This window comes from Anomaloglossus baeobatrachus, chromosome 1 (assembly GCF_048569485.1).
Source record: "Anomaloglossus baeobatrachus isolate aAnoBae1 chromosome 1, aAnoBae1.hap1, whole genome shotgun sequence".
NCBI lineage: Eukaryota > Metazoa > Chordata > Amphibia > Anura > Aromobatidae > Anomaloglossus > Anomaloglossus baeobatrachus.
In genome coordinates, this window is record NC_134353.1 from 32,285,065 (window position 1) to 32,306,316 (window position 21,252).

Consider the following 21,252-nt stretch of genomic DNA (forward strand, 5'->3'; position numbering starts at 1 on the left):
GTTGGTTACCCGATATTTACCTTAGTTACCAAGCGCAGCATCTTCCACGCGGCGCTGGGGGCTGGTCACTGGTTGCTGGTGAGCTCACCAGCAACTTGTGTAGCGACGCTCCAGCGATCCCTGCCAGGTCAGGTTGCTGGTGGGATCGCTGGAGCGTCGCAGTGTGACATCTCACCAGCAACCTCCTAGCAACTTACCAGCGATCCCTATCGTTGTTGGGATCGCTGGTAAGTTGCTTAGTGTGACGGTACCTTTAGACCTGCGCCACCAACTTCCTCACAGCCAGGGGGAAATACCAGTAGGCTGTTTTAAAAGTCTACTGCCTTGGCAGAAAATCCCAGGAGCTGTGAATGGGCATCAAACAACAGACAGATGAGTGTTTGTTTCTGCTGAGCCTCAAGGCCAGTCTGGTGGTGTGCGATAAAGGGGGAAAACTTGAAGAAGCTTTGGGCCTAGGCAGTTTGATGCACATCGCTTGTCTAGTGCATGTGTTGAATTTGGTGGTATAGAGTCCTTACAAATTACCCACATATGTCAGAGCTAATGCCAAAAGTCAGAACAGTGTCTGCACATTTTATGCATTCTCACCCTGCTGCTTTTTTGCTTGTTTGCACAGCAGGGTCACCTCGGCTTTCCCACACACTACGTATGCGACGTAACAAAAAGGTGAAACTCCACCTTGCATATCCTGGAGAGACTGTTTGATCAGCAACTTACAATAGGGGAATTTCAGCTGCAGCATGGGTGAGTCGCTCTGAGGAACAACACCACTTGTTGGCCACCATACGGGACATGCATGCTATGTTGTGCTGCTTGGAATACTCCACCAACATTGCCAGCACTGATGATGCCATCATCAGCTTTACTATGCTGCTTCTAAAACTGTTTGAAAAAATACTTACACCCATGATGGATGGTGGCACAGGGGAAAGAGGAACAGGAAATATTCGCACCATTATCAGGGCTGTCCTCCACACAGGGGTCCGAGGCTGGGTTTCAGAACTGATATAGGGCATCTACACAATATTTAAGCCAGGGGACAGTTTTGGTGGATAAGGAGGAAGAAATGGAGTATGAACTGTCTTCACAGTAGGGTGGTACTGAAATTTCATCAGGGGCATCGCTGGTGTTACTGAAAAGATACACAAGAGCCAGTCCACACACCTACAACTGAGAAAAGCTTGTCGTTGCCTCTGGGCAACCTTGCACACACAAGCCAATACATGCTGCAGGGTCTGCGCAGTGACTGATGACTAGAGATGAGCCACCCCCTAGCGTTCGAGTTCGGTTAGGTTCGTCAAATGAAGGCTCCGTTCGACGAACGTTCGACGAACTCCTTCGAACCCCATTGAAAACAATGGCAGGCAAACACAAACACATAAACACATTTTACATGTACACATATGTGGCGCCCTGGACAAGCCAGGGGCCACAGAGAACAACAACCACACACCCCACACTCCCTGCAGGCACACCGAAGTCAGACACAAAACCCTTGTTGCCTTCCTCCAGGGGCTGATGTCCACACCAGGGGGTGGGCCAGGCGGTTGGCCCCGCCCACCGAGGAGTTCACAGTCCTGGAGGAAGGAAACTGTAGTCAGTTTAGCTCAGGCAGAGCTTGAGTACAGAGCAGAGTTGAGTTTTGGAGGTGAAAGTGGAAGGAAGTGAAGTGGTAGTGGAGCAACTAACTGACAGCGTCCGGGTGTGTGGCCCGGGCGGTACAGCAAGGTTGGCAGACGGTGGTGACCGTCTGCAGGAGTGACCGATTGGAGTCTACCGTAAGGACTGTGGATGGGCGGTGGCCCGGCAGTACCGGACCGGTACACAAAGAGAAGTCAGCACCATCTGGCAGGGGCTTACGGACCCCAGCAAGGCTAAAAGTCGCCGTGAATTTGCCAAATTCGTTAGTGAAGGGAACCTCCTGGGTTTCCCAACAGCCAAGTCCTGACAGAAGGCAACAGTCCAACCAAGTGAGGGAGACACCGCCACCGCCAAGGCACCGTTTCTCAGGGCCAGCGCCTGCGGGCAAAAGGAGCTCCTCCGGCCCATATCCAAGCCGGGGAACGGGTTACTGGTGGGAACCCATTGGAACCATCTACCGTATCTAGGTGCAGGGAAAGGCAGTCACCACCAACCTGCCGGGAGCAATAACACCGCAGCAGTCTGTGGGACCCGTCCATCCAGCCGAGTGTTTTACCGAGAACTGTGTCCTCATCATTGGCTGAGTGAGTACCACCGTGCTGTGCGGCACAGCGCTGCCCCCGTGACCCTGCACCTCACCAGGCCCCGTAACCCGCCTGTCATCCATCCCTACACCATCACCGGGCCCCGGGACAACCAACCCCCTACCCACGGAGGGGAGAAATAACAACCAAGCTGCTCCCTGTCACCGCTCCCGGGATCCCCGTCTAGAGCAGCGGTGGTGTCACCAATATCACCACAACCGTGGGTGGCGTCACGGACAATAACCAAAACCCCCAAAATCAAAATCCCCTTTTTCACTCACGGGCGAGGAGCGCCGCTCGAGTCCCCGGGATCCGGCCCACCGTTCGAGCCACCAACCGAGCAGCAGCAGCAGCGGCCGGACCCGAGCAGTGGGAGAGCACAGCTTCCCCTCCTCCGCCCGCGACACATACAGTTAAAAAACATTGCCATTAAACTTACAGAACCCCGTAACGTGTCCTGCCCTCTCTCTCCCGCATCTTTTCCTTCCAATAATCGCTGTGTCCTCCTGGTGACTAGCACTGATGATAGGACCTTCTGTGATGTCTAAATAGCATGTGACCAGTCACGTGTGTATTATCTCATTGGCTACAGACTGGTCACATGGCTAGATGTCATGCTAGGTTCTGTCAGTGCATCTCTCCGGTACGCGGTGCTCGTTCCAGCATCTCGTGTACATGTGCGATGATCTGGCAAATTGTCGGCTTCCCCGTTCCTGCATGTGGGCACTCTTTACAGAGTCAGTCCACATGCAAGGACTGGATGCCACAGCCGGTGAATAACGGAGATTACCGTTGCTATAGTAACCCGCCTGTCAGCGGTGACGTCACCCCTTACAGCCCGCAGCCTCTGCTCACTCACTGAGTGATTACACTGAACGGAAGCAGAAGCGTTCTTCCTCCCATGCAGTGCTGTCTGATGTATCAGAGCTGCATGGGTTGAAGGAGAAATAAGACAGAAGACCATGATCGTGGAGGAGTGAGAGGGAGTAATAAACATGGAGTCTTTAAGTGTGTCTGTGTATTTATTACTATTAAAGTATTTTTTCTCTGTGTGGTGTCTTTTTTTAACCCTTTATTGGAGATTGTTAATGACCGGGTAAAACTTGCCTGGCATTAAGAATCTCTGGCTTAATACTAGCTAGTAAAACAAAGCTAGTTTTAACCCATTATTACCCAGCAAGCCACCCGTCTTCAGAGTTGCTGGAAGAGTTGGATACAGCGCCAGATGATGGCGCTTCTATGAGAGCGCCATTTTCTGGGGCGGCTGCGGACTGCAATTCGCAGCAGAGGGGCCAGGAACCTCTGGCTAACCTGTGCTGTGGATTCCAATCCCCAGCTGCCTAGTTGTACCCGGCTGGACACTAAAATGGGGCAAAGCCTACGTCATTGTTTTTTGTTTTTTAATTATTTCATAAAATTCATGAATTAAGTAAAAAATGGGCTTCCTTATATTTTTATTTTCCCAGCCAGGTACAAATAGGCAGCTGGGGTTGGGGGCATCCGTACCTGCCTGCAGTACCAGGATAGCATACAAAAATATGGCCAAGCGCACGTCATTTTTTTTGTAGTTTTTTGGCAAAAAAAATTAAAAAAATGCTTCTCTGAATTTTCCATTGCCAGTGAAGGTAACACCAAGCAGTGGCGGTTAGCAGCTAGTAGTTGCCACCCCCATCTGCCTGGCGTTACCTTGGCTGGCAATCAAAATACAGGGAAGTCCATTAATTTTTTATATTTAAAAAATAGTTAAAAAAAAAATGACGTTGGATCCCCCCATTTTTGATAGCCAGCTAGGGTAAAGCAGACGGCTGTAGCCTGAAAACTACAGCTGGCAGCTTTACCATGGTTGGGGATCCAATGTGGAGGTCACCCCAGGCTCTTTTTTTATAATTATTTTATAAATATTAATAATTACAAAAAAAAAGTAGAGCCCCCCCCAAATTGGATCACCAGCCAAGGTAAAGCGGTGTTACGGGGACTGTCTGATTATAAAAACCAAAGAGATATCAGACAGTCAGGGTCCACCGTGCAAAGTCTCTGCTGCAAACTATGGCAGAGGATAAGGGGTATCTTGTACCACGAAAGCAGTACTGACACTGATACGTCTCAGTGACACTAGAGCCAATTACGGTGTGTACTGTTAAAGTCACAGCGACTACCATATTTAGCATTAACGTAAAAAGGATAGGTTAATGTGTGAGGAAGAGTATAGAAGTGTGCCGCTGTAAATAGTAGTAGCACAAGTGCAGAGTGCAATACCTCTGTTAAAGTCACAGAGGCATATACAGTAGTTAGGTAACTAAGAAATTCCTCCCTTACTTGGAGGGTGTGTGGTATAGTCTCTGTTAATGATCACAGAGACAAAATCAGTGAGTGTGAAATGGCACCTACCTAGGTCCGTTCCTCTAGTGGTGCCAGGAGACAGACAGCAGCGTAAGCCGCACAAAGCTCCTACCTGCGTTCGCTCCACTAGTGTGCGAGGACACGAACCACTAGATATGGCACCTGCCTAGGTCCGCTCCACTAGTGGTGCAAAAGAGACGGACAGCAGCACAAGCCGCACAAAGCTCCTACCTATGTTCGCTCCCCTAGTGTGCGAGGATACAAACAACTGCCAGACGCAGTATAAGGAACGTTACCCTAGCGGCAACGTCCACCTACGAGTAGAATCACAAGGTCCAGCCTGACCATGTGCCTCAGGCACCTGCCTATGTCCGCTTCACTAAGATGTAAGGATACGGACTGCAGCCGAAGCTGTAAGGTACAAGAACGCTACGCTGCGGGTGGCGCTCACCTAGCATAGACAGAGAGATGCCTAGAGAAATGTGCACAGAGCGTCTACTCTCATGCATGAACCAAGAGGACTGAGCGCCGGGCGGCGAGCATCAGGGTCTTATATAGACTCTGTGCCACATCCAAGATGGAGGACACCAGAGCCAATCCACTGCCAGAATGACAGCAATGACGTCACACTGGCCTATCACCAAGCAAAGCGTCACAAGCACATGACCAGCGACCAATCGGCATAGAAGGTGTCAGAGACATGTGACCACGTGTCACAAGCACATGACCAGCGGCCAATCAGCTTAGAAGGTGTCAGAGACATGTGACCTCGTGTCAGCGATGATGTCACCTGCACATGTGCAATGGCTCCAAGATAGGACTTAGGCTCCAAGATAGGACTTAGTCTCCAGCGCTTGCACATGTGCAGTAGCAAGAAATCCGAACATAGTCTCCAGTGCTCGCACATGTGCAGTAGCAAGAAATCCGAACATAGTCTCCAGTGCCACAGCAACCGTAACAGTACATCCCCCTCAAGGGCCCCCCTCCCGGCGACGCAGGTAATCGGCAACTAAGTCGGGAGCATGGACAGCCTCCTCAGGCTCCCAAGAGCGATGTTCCGATGTTCTTAATCTATCAAGAAGAACCTGCGCCCTCGAACCATCTTAGAACCAACTATGGCTCGTACCTCATAGCTAAAGCGAGAGGAATCAGAGGCAGGAGAGTGCACTTCCCGAGCGTGAGGTAAAATAGCCGGCTTTAACAGTGAAACATGGAATTTGTCATGGATCCTAAGATGGATGGGTAACTTCAATTGGTAGACTACAGGATTTACCTGTCGAAGAACCTCATAAGGACCCAGGAAGTGAGGAACAAATTTGACAGAGCTCACTCTAAGTTTCACATGTTTTGCAGAGAGCCACACAAAGTCCCCCGGAGAAAAGACAGGAGCCGGGCGACGAAACTCATCGGACACCGTCTTCATACGGTCCTTAGCTGCTTGGATCGACTCTTGATTCCGATCCCAAACCTCTCTGACATTAGTTGCCCAGTCGGCCACAAGAGGAGGAGGTGCAGCAGCGGGAAACGGTACCGGTACCCTAGGGTGTTACCCATTATTGAGTACGGTGTCGGCCCAGTGGCCTCAGCCAGCGAATTTTTAAGGGCAAATTCTGCGCAGTATAGGAGGGAGGACCAGTTATCGTGGTTCTCAGCAACAAAGTGTCGAAGGTATATAATCATGGATTGATTGGTACGCTCAACCAAACCATTAGTCTCCGGATGGTATGCCGAAGAGACATTCAACTCAATTTGCAGAAGGCTACAAAGATCTCGCCAGAAACGGGAAACAAATTGCGGGCCTCTATCACAAATGAGACGATCTGGCATCCCGTGAAGCCTAAAGACATGCTTGAGGAATAGTTTGGCTAATACCCTGGAAGATGGGATTCTCGATAACGGTACGAGATGAACCATCCGGGAGAAATGGTCCGTAATGACCCACACAAATCTATGTCCTTGTGAACACGGAAGATCACCCACAAAGTCCATGCCTACCACCTCCCATGGTCTATCTGGCACTGGTAAAGGATGCAAGAGCCCAGCCGGTCTCTGCCGCAACGGACGGTTGCGAGCACACGAGTAGCAGGAACCGACATATCTCTTGACGTGGCTGGTTAAGTGTGGCCACCAATACCACCTCTCGAGTAACTCGCGTGTCCGTCTAGAACCAAAATGCCCACCCACCTTTGAGGTGTGGGCCCACGACAGTATATCATTCTGTCGATCAGGCGGAACAAAGGTCTTGCCCGGTGGGATTTGGTCTAACGTCACAGGGGAGAGCGTATGAAAATCCCTGGAGGGAAGGATAAGACGAGGTTGGTCAATCTTTTCCTGGGTAGAAACCATAGAGCGAGACAGGGCGTCTGCCTTGTTATTCTTACTCCCAGACAGATAGTTGATGGAGAAGTGAAAGCGGGAGAAAAACAAGGACCAGCGGGCTTGGCGAGGATTCAGACGCAGAGCGGTTTGTAAGTACGTCAGATTCTTATGGTCTGTATAGACCTGAAAAGGATGTTTCGCTCCTTCTAGCAAGTGACGCCACTCCTCCAATTCTAATCTCAGGGCGAGCAGCTCCCTATCCCCAATGGTATAGTTTCTCTCTGCCGGTGAAAAGGTTTTAGCAAAGAAGAAACACGGCCTTTTTCTACCTGCACCGTTCTTTTGATACAAGACCACACCAGCAGCCACTGAGGAGGAATCAACCTCCAAGAGGAAGGGCTTATTCTCATCGGGTCTTTGAAGAATGGGAGCGGTTGAAAAGTGTCTTTTTACTGCTTCAAAAGCCTGGGATGTCTCAGTAGACCAGACTTTTGGATTAGCAACTTTCTTAGTCAAGGCCACCAAAGGAGCCACCAAAGTGGAGAAATGGGGTATGAACTGCCTATAATAAATTATGAATCCTAAGAAGCGTTGCACCGCCTTCAAAGAATGAGGTTCGGACCATTCCAGGACAGCAGAGAGCTTCGCAGGATCCATAGCCAGACCCTCTTGTGAGATAATGTAACCCAAAAAAGGCAAGGATGACTGCTCGAATACACACTTTTTGAGTTTAGCAAACAATGAGTGCTCCCTTAAACGGGAAAGGACACGAACGACATCCTGACGATGAGTCTCCAGATCAGGAGAAAAAATCAGGATGTCGTCCAGAAACACCGCGACGGAGGATAACAGTAAATCCCTGAACACATTGTTTACGAAGTCCAGAAATACTGCAGGTGCATTACATAAACAAAATGACATGACGAGGTATTCATAGTGACAGTCTCGGGTGTTAAAAGTGGTCTTCCATTCGTCACCCTCTATACGCACCCTGCAGATCCAACTTCGTAAAAACCTGAGCTCCCCTCAGTCTGTCAAAGAGCTCCGAAATTAAAGTTAATGGGTATTTGTTCTTTATTGTGATTGCGTTGAGACCCCTGTAATCTATGCAGGGACGCAAATCACCCTCTTTCTTCCGAACAAAGAAAAACCCAGCTCCCGCGGGAGAGACAGGCTTACGAATGAACCCCTTCTCTAAACTCTCTCTTATATAGGTCGACATGGCCTCCGACTCAGGTATTGACAGAGGGTAAACCCTGCCCTTAGGTGGAACCGAACCTGGGATAAGGTCTATGGCGCAGTTATACGGCCTATGGGGTGGAAGAACCTCAGCACCCTGTTTAGAGAACATGTCAGCGAAATCCAAATAGGGTGTAGGTATGGGAGAGAGATCAGTGTATGCAACCGCAATGACCTTAGGTGGTAAGGGAAGACATCGGGATTGACATTTCGAACCCCAACTAATAATGCTTTCGGACTCCCAGTCAATTAGAGGAGCATGAGTCCGAAGCCATGGGAGACCCAGAAGTACGTCATCTATACCCTGAGGCAAAACAGGAAAAGAAATCTCCTCTATGTGACTCTGAGACAGGGAAAGGTGCAAGGGAACTGTCCTCAATGTAATGGAGTCAGACAACATTGTCCCATTAACAACACGGACAAGAATAGGCGCCTCTAACATGATAGAGGGAATATTGTGTCTCTTTACAAATCCTGAGGACACAAAAGTCCTGTCAGCTCCGGAATCCACAAAAGCCATAATAGGCCATGTATTCTCAGAGAATGAGAGCTGACCTGGGATACTATACTTAGAGGGTGCAGAAGACGTCTCTAGTAACCACCCTCTAATGGTTACTAGACCTGGGAGTTTCCCTGAAGGCTAGGACACTTGTTGGCATAGTGCCCAGCCTGACAACATACGTAACATATAGGAGGACCAGACTTGCGTAGTCTGGAGGAAGTATGACCTAACTTTATAGGAGTGGGAGATGTTTCAGATGCTGAGGAAGATGGTGGTAGACCCTCAACAACTGGAATAGCCTGATGCTTAGGGCGTGAGGAAGAGACCTCGAGTCTACGTTCCCTATGGCGTACGTCGATCCTCGTTGCTACTGTGATCAAGTCCTCCAGAGAAGCAGGGACCTCATGAGTAGCAAGGTAATCCTTGACATACCCTGCCAACTCTCTCCAGAAGATAGGAATCAACACCTTCTCTGGCCAATCTAGTTCTGCCACCAGAGTTCTAAAAGCAATGGCATAAGAACTAGTGGATAACGAACCCTGAGATAGATCTAACAGTCTCAGGGCCACATCATGGGTAACCTGAGGACCCATGAATACCGCTTTAAGAGCATCAAGAAAGTTTTGATGTCCCAGAGTAACCACATCAGAGCGCTCCCATAGGGAAGTCACCCATTCTAAGGCTTTGTCCTGAAGTAAGGAGATGATAAAGCCTACTCTGGACCTCTCCGTAGAGAAGCGAGAAGAGTTGACCTCTAGGTGTATCTGACACTGACTAATGAAACCACGACATGATCTGACATCGCCAGAATATCTGTTTGGTAGAACAAGTCGAGGATCATGTGCAGATGTCACCATGGTATGAAGTATATCCTCTATAGTCTTGAGCCGCGACTCAAGTACTTGTATGTAACGGTATAACTGCTGATATTCTGCCATAACTGCCAGACCCTTGGCTCAGTCCTAATCTTACGGGGGCTGTCTGATTATAAAAACCAAAAAGATATCAGACAGTCAGGGTCCACCGTGCAAAGTCTCTGCTGCAGACTATGGCAGAGGATAAGGGGTTTCTTGTACCACGAAAGCAGTACTGACATTGATACGTCTCAATGACACTAAAACCAATCACGGCGTGTACTGTTAAAGTCACAGCGACTACCGTATTTAGCATTAACTTAAAAGGGATAGGTTAATGAGTTAGGAAGAGTATATAAGTGTGCCGCTGTAAATAGTAGTAGCACAAATGCAGAGTGCAATACCTCTGTTAAGCTCACAGAGGCATATAGTTAGGTAACAAAGCAATTCCTCCCTTACTCAGAGGGTGTGTGATATGGTCTCTGTTAATGATCACAGAGACAAAAGCAGTGAGTGTGAAATGGCACCTACCTAGGTCCGTTCCTCTAGCGGTGCCAGGAGATGGACAGCAGCGTAAGCCGCACAAAGCTCCTACCTGCGTTTGCTCCACTAGTGTGCGAGGACACGAACCCCTAGACATGGCACCTGCCTAGGTCCGCTCCACTAGTGGTGCAAAAGAGACGGAAAGCAGCACAAGCCGCACAAAGCTCCTACCTCTGTTCGCTCCCCTAGTGTGCGAGGATACGAACAACTGCCAGACGCAGTATAAGCAACGTTACCCTAGCGGCAACGTCCACCTACGAGTAGAGTCACAAGGCCCAGCCGGACCATGTGCCTCAGGCACCTGCCTATGTCCGCTCCACTAAGATGTAAGGATGCGGACCGCAGCCAAAGCTGTAAGGTACAAGAACGCTACACTGCCAGTAGCGCTCACCTAGCATAGACAGAGAGATGCCTAGAGGGACGTGCACAAAGCGTCTACTCTCATGCATGAACCAAGAGGGCTGAGCGCCAGGTGGCATGCGTCAGGGTCTTATATAGACTCTGTGCCACATCCAAGATGGAGGACACCAGAGCCAATCCGCTGCCAGAATGACAGCAATGACGTCATGCTGGCCTATCACCAAGCAAAGCGTCACAAGCACATGACCAGCGACCAATCAGCATAGAAGGTGTCAGAGACATGTGACCACGTGTCACAAGCACATGACCAGCGGCCAATCAGCTTAGAAGGTGTCAGAGACATATGACCTCATGTCAGCGATGATGTCACCCGCACATGTGCAATGGCTCCAAGATAGGACTTAGTCTCCAGCGCTTGCACATGTGCAGTAGCAAGAAATCCGAACATAGTCTCCAGTGCTCGCACATGTGCAGTAGCAAGAAATCCGAATATAGTCTCCAGTGCCACACCAACCGTAACAAGCGGACAGCTGTGGTCTGGTATTCTCAGGGTGAGAAGGTCCATAGTTATTGGGCCTTAACAGCCTAAAAATAGCAGGCCGCAGGCACCCCAGACGTGGCGCATCCACTAGATGCACCAATCCTAGCGCTTTACCCAAGCTCATCCCTTGCCCTGGTGCAGTGGCAAACGGGGTAATAAATAGGGTTGATACTAGCTATAAAGTCACCTGACATCAAGCCCAGCAGTTTGTGATGTCATGGCGTCTATCAGATACCCGACATCATAAACTGTCAGTACTAACAAAAAAAATTGACAAAAAAAAATTCTTTGAAAAAACACTCCCCAAAACATTCCCTCTTTCACCAATTTATTGTAAGAAAAAAAATAAGGGGGTCCCACGACTACTCTGGACCATCTAGAATATGGGGGGAGACACTCAGGGAACGTATCCCCCATTTTGTAGGAGTGCAGACCCTCCATGTGAGGAGTGTGGGTGCAATGAATCTGCGCTCACTCTCCCTGGGTCCGCAGCAGCAGAGTCCATGTCGTAACGGTTGCTACCAAAGCTGCAATGCACTGCTCTTGAGGTAAGGGCATGCCTAATCAGGAGAACTATTCTACATTTCCAAATATTGGTATTTGCTGATATTATTGCTATTCCACCTACTATATATTGGGGATAGGCTCTTGGAGATGGAATACCCCTTTAAGTCCAGTTATCCAGCTGAATGAATACTAAACAACAGAGCTCGCTATTTAGACATGTTTTCTTGTGGCATATAACGGACTCTCATGTTTGGTAGTCGTTCAGCAGGGCAACTATAAAATCAAATACCTCCATTTGGAAATGTAGTATATAGCTCTCCTGATCAACTATGTTCCTTACCTCATGAGCAGGGCATTGCAGTAATAATAATAATTTATTCATTTATACAACGCTATTAATCCATAGCACTTTGCATACATTGGGAACACAAGTCCCCATTGGGGCTCACAATCTAAATTCCCTTTCTGTATGTCTTTGGAGTGTGGGAGGAAATTAGAGTTCCCGAAGGAAACCCACGCAAACACGGGGAGAACATACAAACTCCTTGCAGATGGTGTCCTTGGTGGGAATTGGACCCAGGATCTCAGCACTGCTAGACTGCAGTGCTAACCACTGAGCCAACGTGCCATTCATTTAGCTTACAGATGAACAACCACCACTCACTGTGTCTGAACACAGGAAGCTGAGCTGACAGCCGCTCTGTGCATGCGGCAGCATCTATTGTGAAGGAGAGGGCCGCAGGGGATCAACGCTGCACAGGTACCGTGGGACACCGGGGAATACCGGTGGGGTTATAGGGGGTGACCTGGCAGGGCCTGGGGAGGAGTTTTCTGTCGCATGTGTCATGGCACATGCGACAGAAATCAGAGGAGTAGGGTAAATGCGGCCGTCGTGCTGCTGTGCGCGCGGCCATCTTGGATTTCTGGAAGGGGGTCAGGGGGTTCACTTTGGCAACACCGGGTGACCGGAGGGGACCGGGGAGGAGATTTATCATGTTTGTTCATGCCAGATGGGAGATAAATAATTTTTTACCGACGCTGTCATTTACTGCAACGTGATCATCGGTATACGGTGTATACCTGTGATCACATAAGCGGGGACCGGAAAAACCGGCCTGAATCATGATCTCCAGGGTCTCAGCTACCCCTGAAACCCCGGAGATTTTCTGACGCTGGGGGGCGCTATTAACTCATTTCTGTCTGCTGTTTATAAACGGCAGTTCAGAATAAGGCTACATTAAAGGGGGCTTTACATGGTAGGGATATCGCTAGCAATTTGTAGCGATAGCGAGCGTGTAAGTACCCGCCCCCGTCGCGCATGCGATTGTTTGTGATCGCTGCCGTAGCGAACATTATCGCTACGGTAGCGTCACACGTACTTACCTGGTCGGCGGCGTCGCTGTGACTGCCGAACAATCCCTCCTTCAAGGGGGAGGGACGTTTGGCATCACAGCGACGTCACCGCAACGTCACACAGCGGCCGGCCAATCAAAGTGGAGGGGCGGAGCTCAGCGTGATGTAAACATCCCGTCCACCTCTTCCTTCCGCATTGGCAGATAAGGAGACGTTCCTCGCTCATGCGGTGTCACACATAGCGATGTGTCCTGCCGCCTGAGCGATGAATCTCAACGCTAAACAATCCTTACCGATTTTTGAGTTTGGGACGACCTCTCCATGGTGAACGATTTTCACCATTTTTCAGGTCGCCTAAGGTCGCTGGTAAGTATCACACGCTGCGATATTGTTAATGACGCCGGATGTGCGTCACTAACAATGTGACCCCGACGATCAAACATTAACGATATCGTAGCGTGTAAAGCCCCCTTAACACGACCAATCCATTTTTGAGGTCCGCAAAAAGCAGCCGTTTTTTTCACGGGTGCATCAGTGTGGCATCCGTTTCCGTTCCGTAGACGGTCCGTATGTCATCCGTGTGCCTTCCGTTTTTTTTGCGTACTGCAAAAAAACTGAAGGAGGGTAAATACATAAATTTACCCAGGATCCATAGCTTCAACCTACAAGAGGCGGTCACATGTTCACTCCAGTGCCCTTTTCTACTGCTTTTCACAGCGTAGAGCGCTCCGGGGATTTTCTTGTGCTTGTACACTTCATATCAGTCTTTTCTGTCATTATAATGGCAGAAAGACACATAATGTCCCACTCTCCTGCATTTTGTAATTTTGCACCCTTTGGTGCCTTTCATGTGGCACTAAGGGGTGCATAGCCTTGTATTTAGCCAAAAAAATGACGTAGGGTTCCCCCTATTTTTGTAGCCAGCTAGGGTAAAGCAGACGGCTGCAGCCTGCAGACCACAGCTGGCAGCTTCACCTTGGCTGGTAATCCAAAACTGAGGGCACCCCACGCTGTTATTTTAAATTAAATAAATAATTTAAAAAAAAACCACGTGGGTTTCCCCCCAAAATTGGATCACCAGCCAAGGTAATGCAGACAGCTGGGGTCTGATATTCTCAGACTAGGGAGGTCCATGGTTATTGGACTCTCCCCAGGCTAAAAACAGCAGGCCGCAGCCGCCCCAGAAGTGGCGCAATCCTTTTTGATTTCTCCTTCTTCTCCTTGCTCTTGTTTCTTTTTCTCTCCCCTCTCTCTCTTTTTTTCTCTTTCTTTCTTTTTTTTTCTCTTTGTTCCCCAGAGGCTTGAAAATTCAGCACAACTCACCTTTTCCTCAGGATTTAACTTTTACAGCTGAATGGGATAAACTCCTAATGGACTGCATGCAAGGTATGCTGCTTTGTTTGTACAATAAGAGGTCCAATAAAATTTCAGCTTTTTATAAGGATTTAGCTTGCTATAACTTACATCCAGAATTTAAGTATTTAAATTCAGGTATCAATACTCGTCTGTCCCAAATGGAACATGACACTATAATTAGAAAATCTAAGAAACTCCAGAGAGACAGACAAGATAACATCACCAAGACCCCCACTAATACTGAAATTCATCCTAACCCGATGAATAAATTCAAGCCCAGGAGACATATTTCCACAAATGGAAGGAGCTATGTATAGTAAATAGTAAATATTGTAAGACCTCTAAATCCGATTCTCCTAAGGTATCCAACCCCACAAATACTCCAGCCATTCCCTCAACTTCTGCTCAACCCTCCACCATTAAAGAAACATCCAAAAAAATTCCTGATAAAATTGATCAGCTGGCTAATGAAGTTTTTTCACAGGCTGGTATCACACAGACACTCGGCACTATCACCAAATCTATACCTACCGGAAATACTGACCCACTTCATATAGAATCAAATCCGAGAGATCTGAATGAAACACGGGAGCACTTAGCAAGGATCAGGTTGCAAATAGACAGGATCAGAAAAGAGAGGAGTCTATTAGCACCACAAGTCCCAGATACCCTTGAAAGTGATTTTGAGGACACCCAAGATAGGGATTTCATTGACCTATTGGACCTTTCCACTCATGAGGAATACATATCATTACCTGAAACTCAGAGGACACCCGCTGAGCAGATAGGTAACACAGTTCCTGTCAATAATTCTGCGATAAATAAAATCATAATGATTAATAACACCCTAAAGGCTGCCCCACTGGTTCCTTTTTTGCCCTCAGTCAGGACCAACAAGGAAAATCTAATAACAAATTTTCTTGTACCAAAATCCTCCACAAAAAAAAGAAAAAATACTTTAGAGGAGTGCGAGCAGGACGCCGGCTCCAGCAAAAAAGAAATCAGATTAATATAAGTTCTGATCCCAAAAATAGTATAAGTAACATTTTTAATCTTTCTAGCTATAGCCTCAATGAATGGGAAACATCAGTACTTCATAAAGGTCTTTCCTTTTGTCCCTCCTTTAAGTCCAAGGAATTTGACATATTCCTGGACGTGCAAAACTATATAAGAAAATTGACTTTAAAAAGACACTTTTTATTAAAAAACGACACCCCACCAGCAATGACATCAGCACTACAGCTCCACGGACAGATCCCCCAGTTTTTCATGCTACTGTCAGACCCAAATCGAAATTTTACCCTACTAGTAGCAAAGGTCACCACATCAAGACCTTCAGTGATCTCATATTGACAGACCTAAAAGAGGTCATAAATAGTAAAAGAGACCTGCAGCACAATCTCTCCAAAAAAGAGAGATCAGCATTAAAAAACTTGAAAGATAATCAGGAGATCGTTATCAGATCTGCCGACAAAGGAGTGGGCATAGTCATCCAAGATAGAGGAGATTATGTGAATGAAGCCCTTAGGATATTATCTGACCCTACATACTATCATATAGTGGAATGGACTGATTATGAGGTGGCTTTGGTAGCCTATAAAGATATGATACAAAGAGCCATCGATAATAATATATTAAATCAATCTGAAAGAAAGTTTTTACAAATCAATAATTTTAGTAAGGCATTCTTTTATCATTTACCCAAATTGCACAAAAATCCGGTAAACCCCCCAGGGCGCCTCATTATTTCGGGCATCAATTCGCTTACAGCCAATCTAGCCGCTTATGTTGATCAAATAACGCAACCACATGTATTGAGTCTCAAAAGCCATCTTAGGGATTCTTCCCATTTGATTGATGTTATCAAAGGCATTCCATGGAAACCTACTTACCTTTTTGTTACCATTGATGTATCCGCACTGTTCTCTAATATTGCACATGATTTGGGTCTTTATAGTTTTGGGTACTTCCTCAAAAAGGATATCAGGATCCCCGTCTTGCAGAAGAATTTCATTTTGGAGGCTATGAGTTTTATCCTGCAGAATATTTTTTTCACCTTCTCAAATAAACTGTACCACCAGCGCCTCGGTACAGCAATGGGGTCCAAAGCAGCATGTTCTTATGCCAATTTATTCATGGGACTCTTTGAAATCCTATATATATTTGATAGTTGCTTTGTAAATAATATAATCATTTACAGAAGATTCATAGATGATCTGTTCTTTATTTGGGACAATGAACATGGCACCATTGAACCATTCCTTGATTCAATTAATAATAATACTTGGGGTCTTGAATTCACACCCGCTATTGATAATACTATGATTCACTTTCTTGATTTGACCATCTACCATAAGGATAATAGAATAACACTAAAACTTATTTCAAACAGGTAGATGCCAACAGCTATATTAATTATAACAGTGAACATTATAGCAAATGGTTGCGAAATATACCTATCAATCAGTATAAAAGAATTAGGAGAAACTGCACGACAGAAAAGGACTTTAAGATGCAAGTAGACATTTTAAGGGACCGTTTCCAAGAGAAAAAATACCCCAAAACCTTGATTAAGAAAGCATATAACGTGACCAGGGCTTTTAAACAAAGGGATTTATTAGTCTCCAAAAAATCGCTACAACCGAAAAAAAGGGTGGATGATCTGGATAATGCCTTTTCCCTCAACTTCCTAACTACATTCAGCAGTGATGATCTCCGAATTAGGAATTTACAATTAGGTCCAGAAATATTTGGACAGTGACACAAGTTTTGTTATTTTAGCTGTTTACAAAAACATGTTCAGAAATACAATTATATATGTAATATGGGCTGAAAGTGCACACTCCCAGCTGCAATATGAGAGTTTTCACATCCAAATCGGAGAAAGGGTTTAGGAATCATAGCTCTGTAATGCATAGCCTCCTCTTTTTCAAGGGACCAAAAGTAATTGGACAAGGGACTCTAAGGGCTGCAATTAACTCTGAATGCGTCTCCCTCATTAACCTGTAATCAATGAAGTAGTTAAACGGTCTGGGGTTGATTACAGGTGTGTGGTTTTGCATTTGGAAGCTGTTGCTGTGACCAGACAACATGCGGTCTAAGGAACTCTCAATTGAAGTAAAGCAGAACATCCTGAGGCTGAAAAAAAAAGAAAAAATCCATCAGAGAGATAGCAGACATGCTTGGAGTAGCAAAATCAACAGTCGGGTACATTCTGAGAAAAAAGGAATTGACTGGTGAGCTTGGGAACTCAAAAAAGCCTGGGCGTCCACGGATGACAACAGTGGTGGATGATCGCCGCATACTTGAACCCGTTCACAACATCAACTGAAGTCCAGAACACTCTCAGTGAAATAGGTGTATCTGTCTCTAAGTCAACAGTAAAGAGAAGACTACATGAAAGTAAATACAAAGGGTTCACATCTAGATGCAAACCATTCATCAATTCCAAAAATAGACAGGCCAGAGTTAAATTTGCTGAAAAACACCTCATGAAGCCAGCTCAGTTCTGGAAAAGTATTCTATGGACAGATGAGACAAAGATCAACCTGTACCAGAATGATGGGAAGAAAAAAGTTTGGAGAAGAAAGGGAACGGCACATGATCCAAGGCACACCACATCCTCTGTAAAACATGGTGGAGGCAACATGATGGCATGGGCATGCATGGCTTTCAATGGCACTGGGTCACTTGTGTTTATTGATGACATAACAGCAGACAAGAGTAGCCGGATGAATTCTGAAGTGTACCGGGATATACTTCCAGCCCAGATTCAGCCAAATGCCGCAAAGTTGATCGGACGGCGCTTCATAGTACAGATGGACAATGACCCCAAGCCTACAGCCAAAGCTACCCAGGAGTTCATGAGTGCAAAAAAGTGGAACATTCTGCAATGGCCAAGTCAATCACCAGATCTTAACCCAATTGAGCATGCATTTCACTTGCTCAAATCCAGACTTAAGACGGAAAGACCCACAAACAAGCAAGACCTGAAGGCTGCGGCTGTAAAAGCCTGGCAAAGCATTAAGAAGGAGGAAACCCAGCGTTTGGTGATGTCCATGGGTTCCAGACTTAAGGCAGTGATTGCCTCCAAAGGATTCGCAACAAAATATTGAAAATAAAAATATTTTGTTTGAATTTGGTTTATTTGTCCAATTACTTTTGACCTCCTAAAATGTGGAGTGTTTGTAAAGAAATGTGTACAATTCCTACAATTTCTATCAGATATTTTTGTTCAAACCTTCAAATTAAATGTTACAATCTGCACTTGAATTCTGTTGTAGAGGTTTCATTTCAAATCCAATGTGGTGGAATGCAGAGCCCAACTCGCCAAAATTGTGTCACTGTCCAAATATTTCTGGACCTAACTGTATTTGGCAAACATTGGGACATACTGTTGAACGACCCCATTTTGAAAGACATTTTACCCACTCGTCCTGGCATCACTTTCAGGAGGGCCCCCACTATCAAAAATATAATAGCTCCCAGTCGATTAAGGGAGACACAGAAAATTAAAACCCTGACCTCCTTGATAGGGTCCTATAAATGCAATACCAAAAATTGTCTATGCTGCAAGAGCATTTACCATAAGAGGACATTTTTTTGTTCCCACTCAGGGTCTGAAAATTTCCCTATAAAGGACTATCTAACATGCATATCAGATCATGTTATTTACCTCATTGACTGTATTTGTGGCAAACAATATGTAGGTAGGACCTGTCAAGCTTTGCATAACAGACTGAATTCACACAGGTATAATGTTAAAATAGGGTCTATGCTACATGGCCTCTCTAGACACTGCGCCTTGTTCCATAATAAGACTATGTCTTTCAAAATCACTCCCATTAAGCATATTCCACCTAACACACCCAATAGGTTGGATATGTTAAGTAAAAAGGAGACTTTCTGGATCCATAAGCTTGGTACCTTGAAACCTGCGGGTCTAAATGAAATTACTGATCTCTTTTATTAATTTATTTATTGCTTGTTCGTTTTTCCATAAATCTTTGTTTTATATGCATTTTAAAATTCATATATACATGCAAAAAATCTTTTTAGTATAAGATATACATTTTTATTTCACCCACATAGTGTTATCTTTTTATTTTTTCCTATATGCGTAGTCTCCATTTTATTCAGATTTGTATATATATATATATTTACATATATATATATATGTATTTTATCTAATTATTATTATAAACCAATGTTACTATATATTTTTATGAATTTTTATTTTATTTTTTCCTTAATAATAATGTATCAGGTTAATTTACGGTTTTTAACCTTCAACGCGTCTCATTTTAATTCATTTTATATTTATTCAGATATTAATTTTTGACTCTCTTCATATGTATACACAATATTTGTCTTTCTCCTTCATTGTTGTGTTGTAGCTGTCATTTTCTACGTTTATAACTCCATATGTTCTTTTTTCCTAAATTTAAACCTGCACGGTATTTTTTTTTTTATTTTTTTCCCTTCATCATTATCAGCCTTTCTAATTTCTCCCCTTCCCCTCCCCTTTTTTCCCTCTCTTTTACACCATGAACTCACTACACCGCATTTCAGGATGGCTCCTTCGTAGACAGAGCCCCGCGCACGCGCAAATAGGTTAGTTTTTTTGTATTGTTGTTTTTTTTTCCCACGCTATGAACTCATTTCACCTTTCCCCTCGGGTTCTCTCTGCAGTGGTGCCTCTTCGCGCATGCGCAGTATATTTTTTCTCACGCTGTTGAACTCTCGTCACCTCCTTCAAAGCACAGGTCTTTTTCCCCTATCACTCTGCTACAGTATCCTCGTTCGACCAAAAAAAAGTTTTTTACCTTTCCATCTAGTGATTTTTGCCTTTTTCTGGCCCTCCAAGACTATTACAATTGTTTGTGAGGACCCATTTACATTCTTTGAAACTACAGTTAGGTCCAGAAATATTTGGACAGTGACACAAGTTTTGTTATTTTAGCTGTTTACAAAAACATGTTCAGAAATACAATTCTATATATAATATGGGCTGAAAGTGCACACTCCCAGCTGCAATATGAGAGTTTTCACATCCAAATCGGAGAAAGGGTTTAGGAATCATAGCTCTGTAATGCATAGCCTCCTCTTTTTCAAGGGACCAAAAGTAATTGGACAAGGGACTCTAAGGGCTGCAATTAACTCTGAAGGCGTCTCCCTCGTTAACCTGTAATCAATGAAGTAGTTAAAAGGTCTGGGGTTGATTACAGGTGTGTGGTTTTGCATTTGGAAGCTGTTGCTGTGACCAGACAACATGCGGTCTAAGGAACTCTCAATTGAGGTGAAGCAGAACATCCTGAGGCTGAAAAAAAAGAAAAAATCCATCAGAGAGATAGCAGACATGCTTGGAGTAGCAAAATCAACAGTCGGGTACATTCTGAGAAAAAAGGAATTGACTGGTGAGCTTGGGAACTCAAAAAGGCCTGGGCGTCCACGGATGACAACAGTGGTGGATGATCGCCGCATACTTTCTTTGGTGAAGAAGAACCCATTCACAACATCAACTGAAGTCCAGAACACTCTCAGTGAAGTAGGTGTATCTGTCTCTAAGTCAACAGTAAAGAGAAGACTCCATGAAAGTAAATACAAAGGGTTCACATCTAGATGCAAACCATTCATCAATTCCAAAAATAGACAGGCCAGAGTTAAATTTGCTGAAAAACACCTCATGAAGCCAGCTCAGTTCTGGAAAAGTATTCTATGGACAGATGAGACCAAGATCAACCTGTACCAGAATGATGGGAAGAAAAAAGTTTGGAGAAGAAAGGGAACGGCACATGATCCAAGGCACACCACATCCTCTGTAAAACATGGTGGAGGCAACGTAATGGCATGGGCATGCATGGCTTTCAATGCAACTGGGTCACTTGTGTTTATTGATGACATAACAGCAGACAAGAGTCACCGGATGAATTCTGAAGTGTACCGGGATATACTTTCAGCCCAGATTCAGCCAAATGCCGTAAAGTTGATCGGACGGCGCTTCATAGTACAGATGGACAATGACCCCAAGCATACAGCCAAAGCTACCCAGGAGTTCATGAGTGCAAAAAAGTGGAACATTCTGCAATGGCCAAGTCAATCACCAGATCTTAA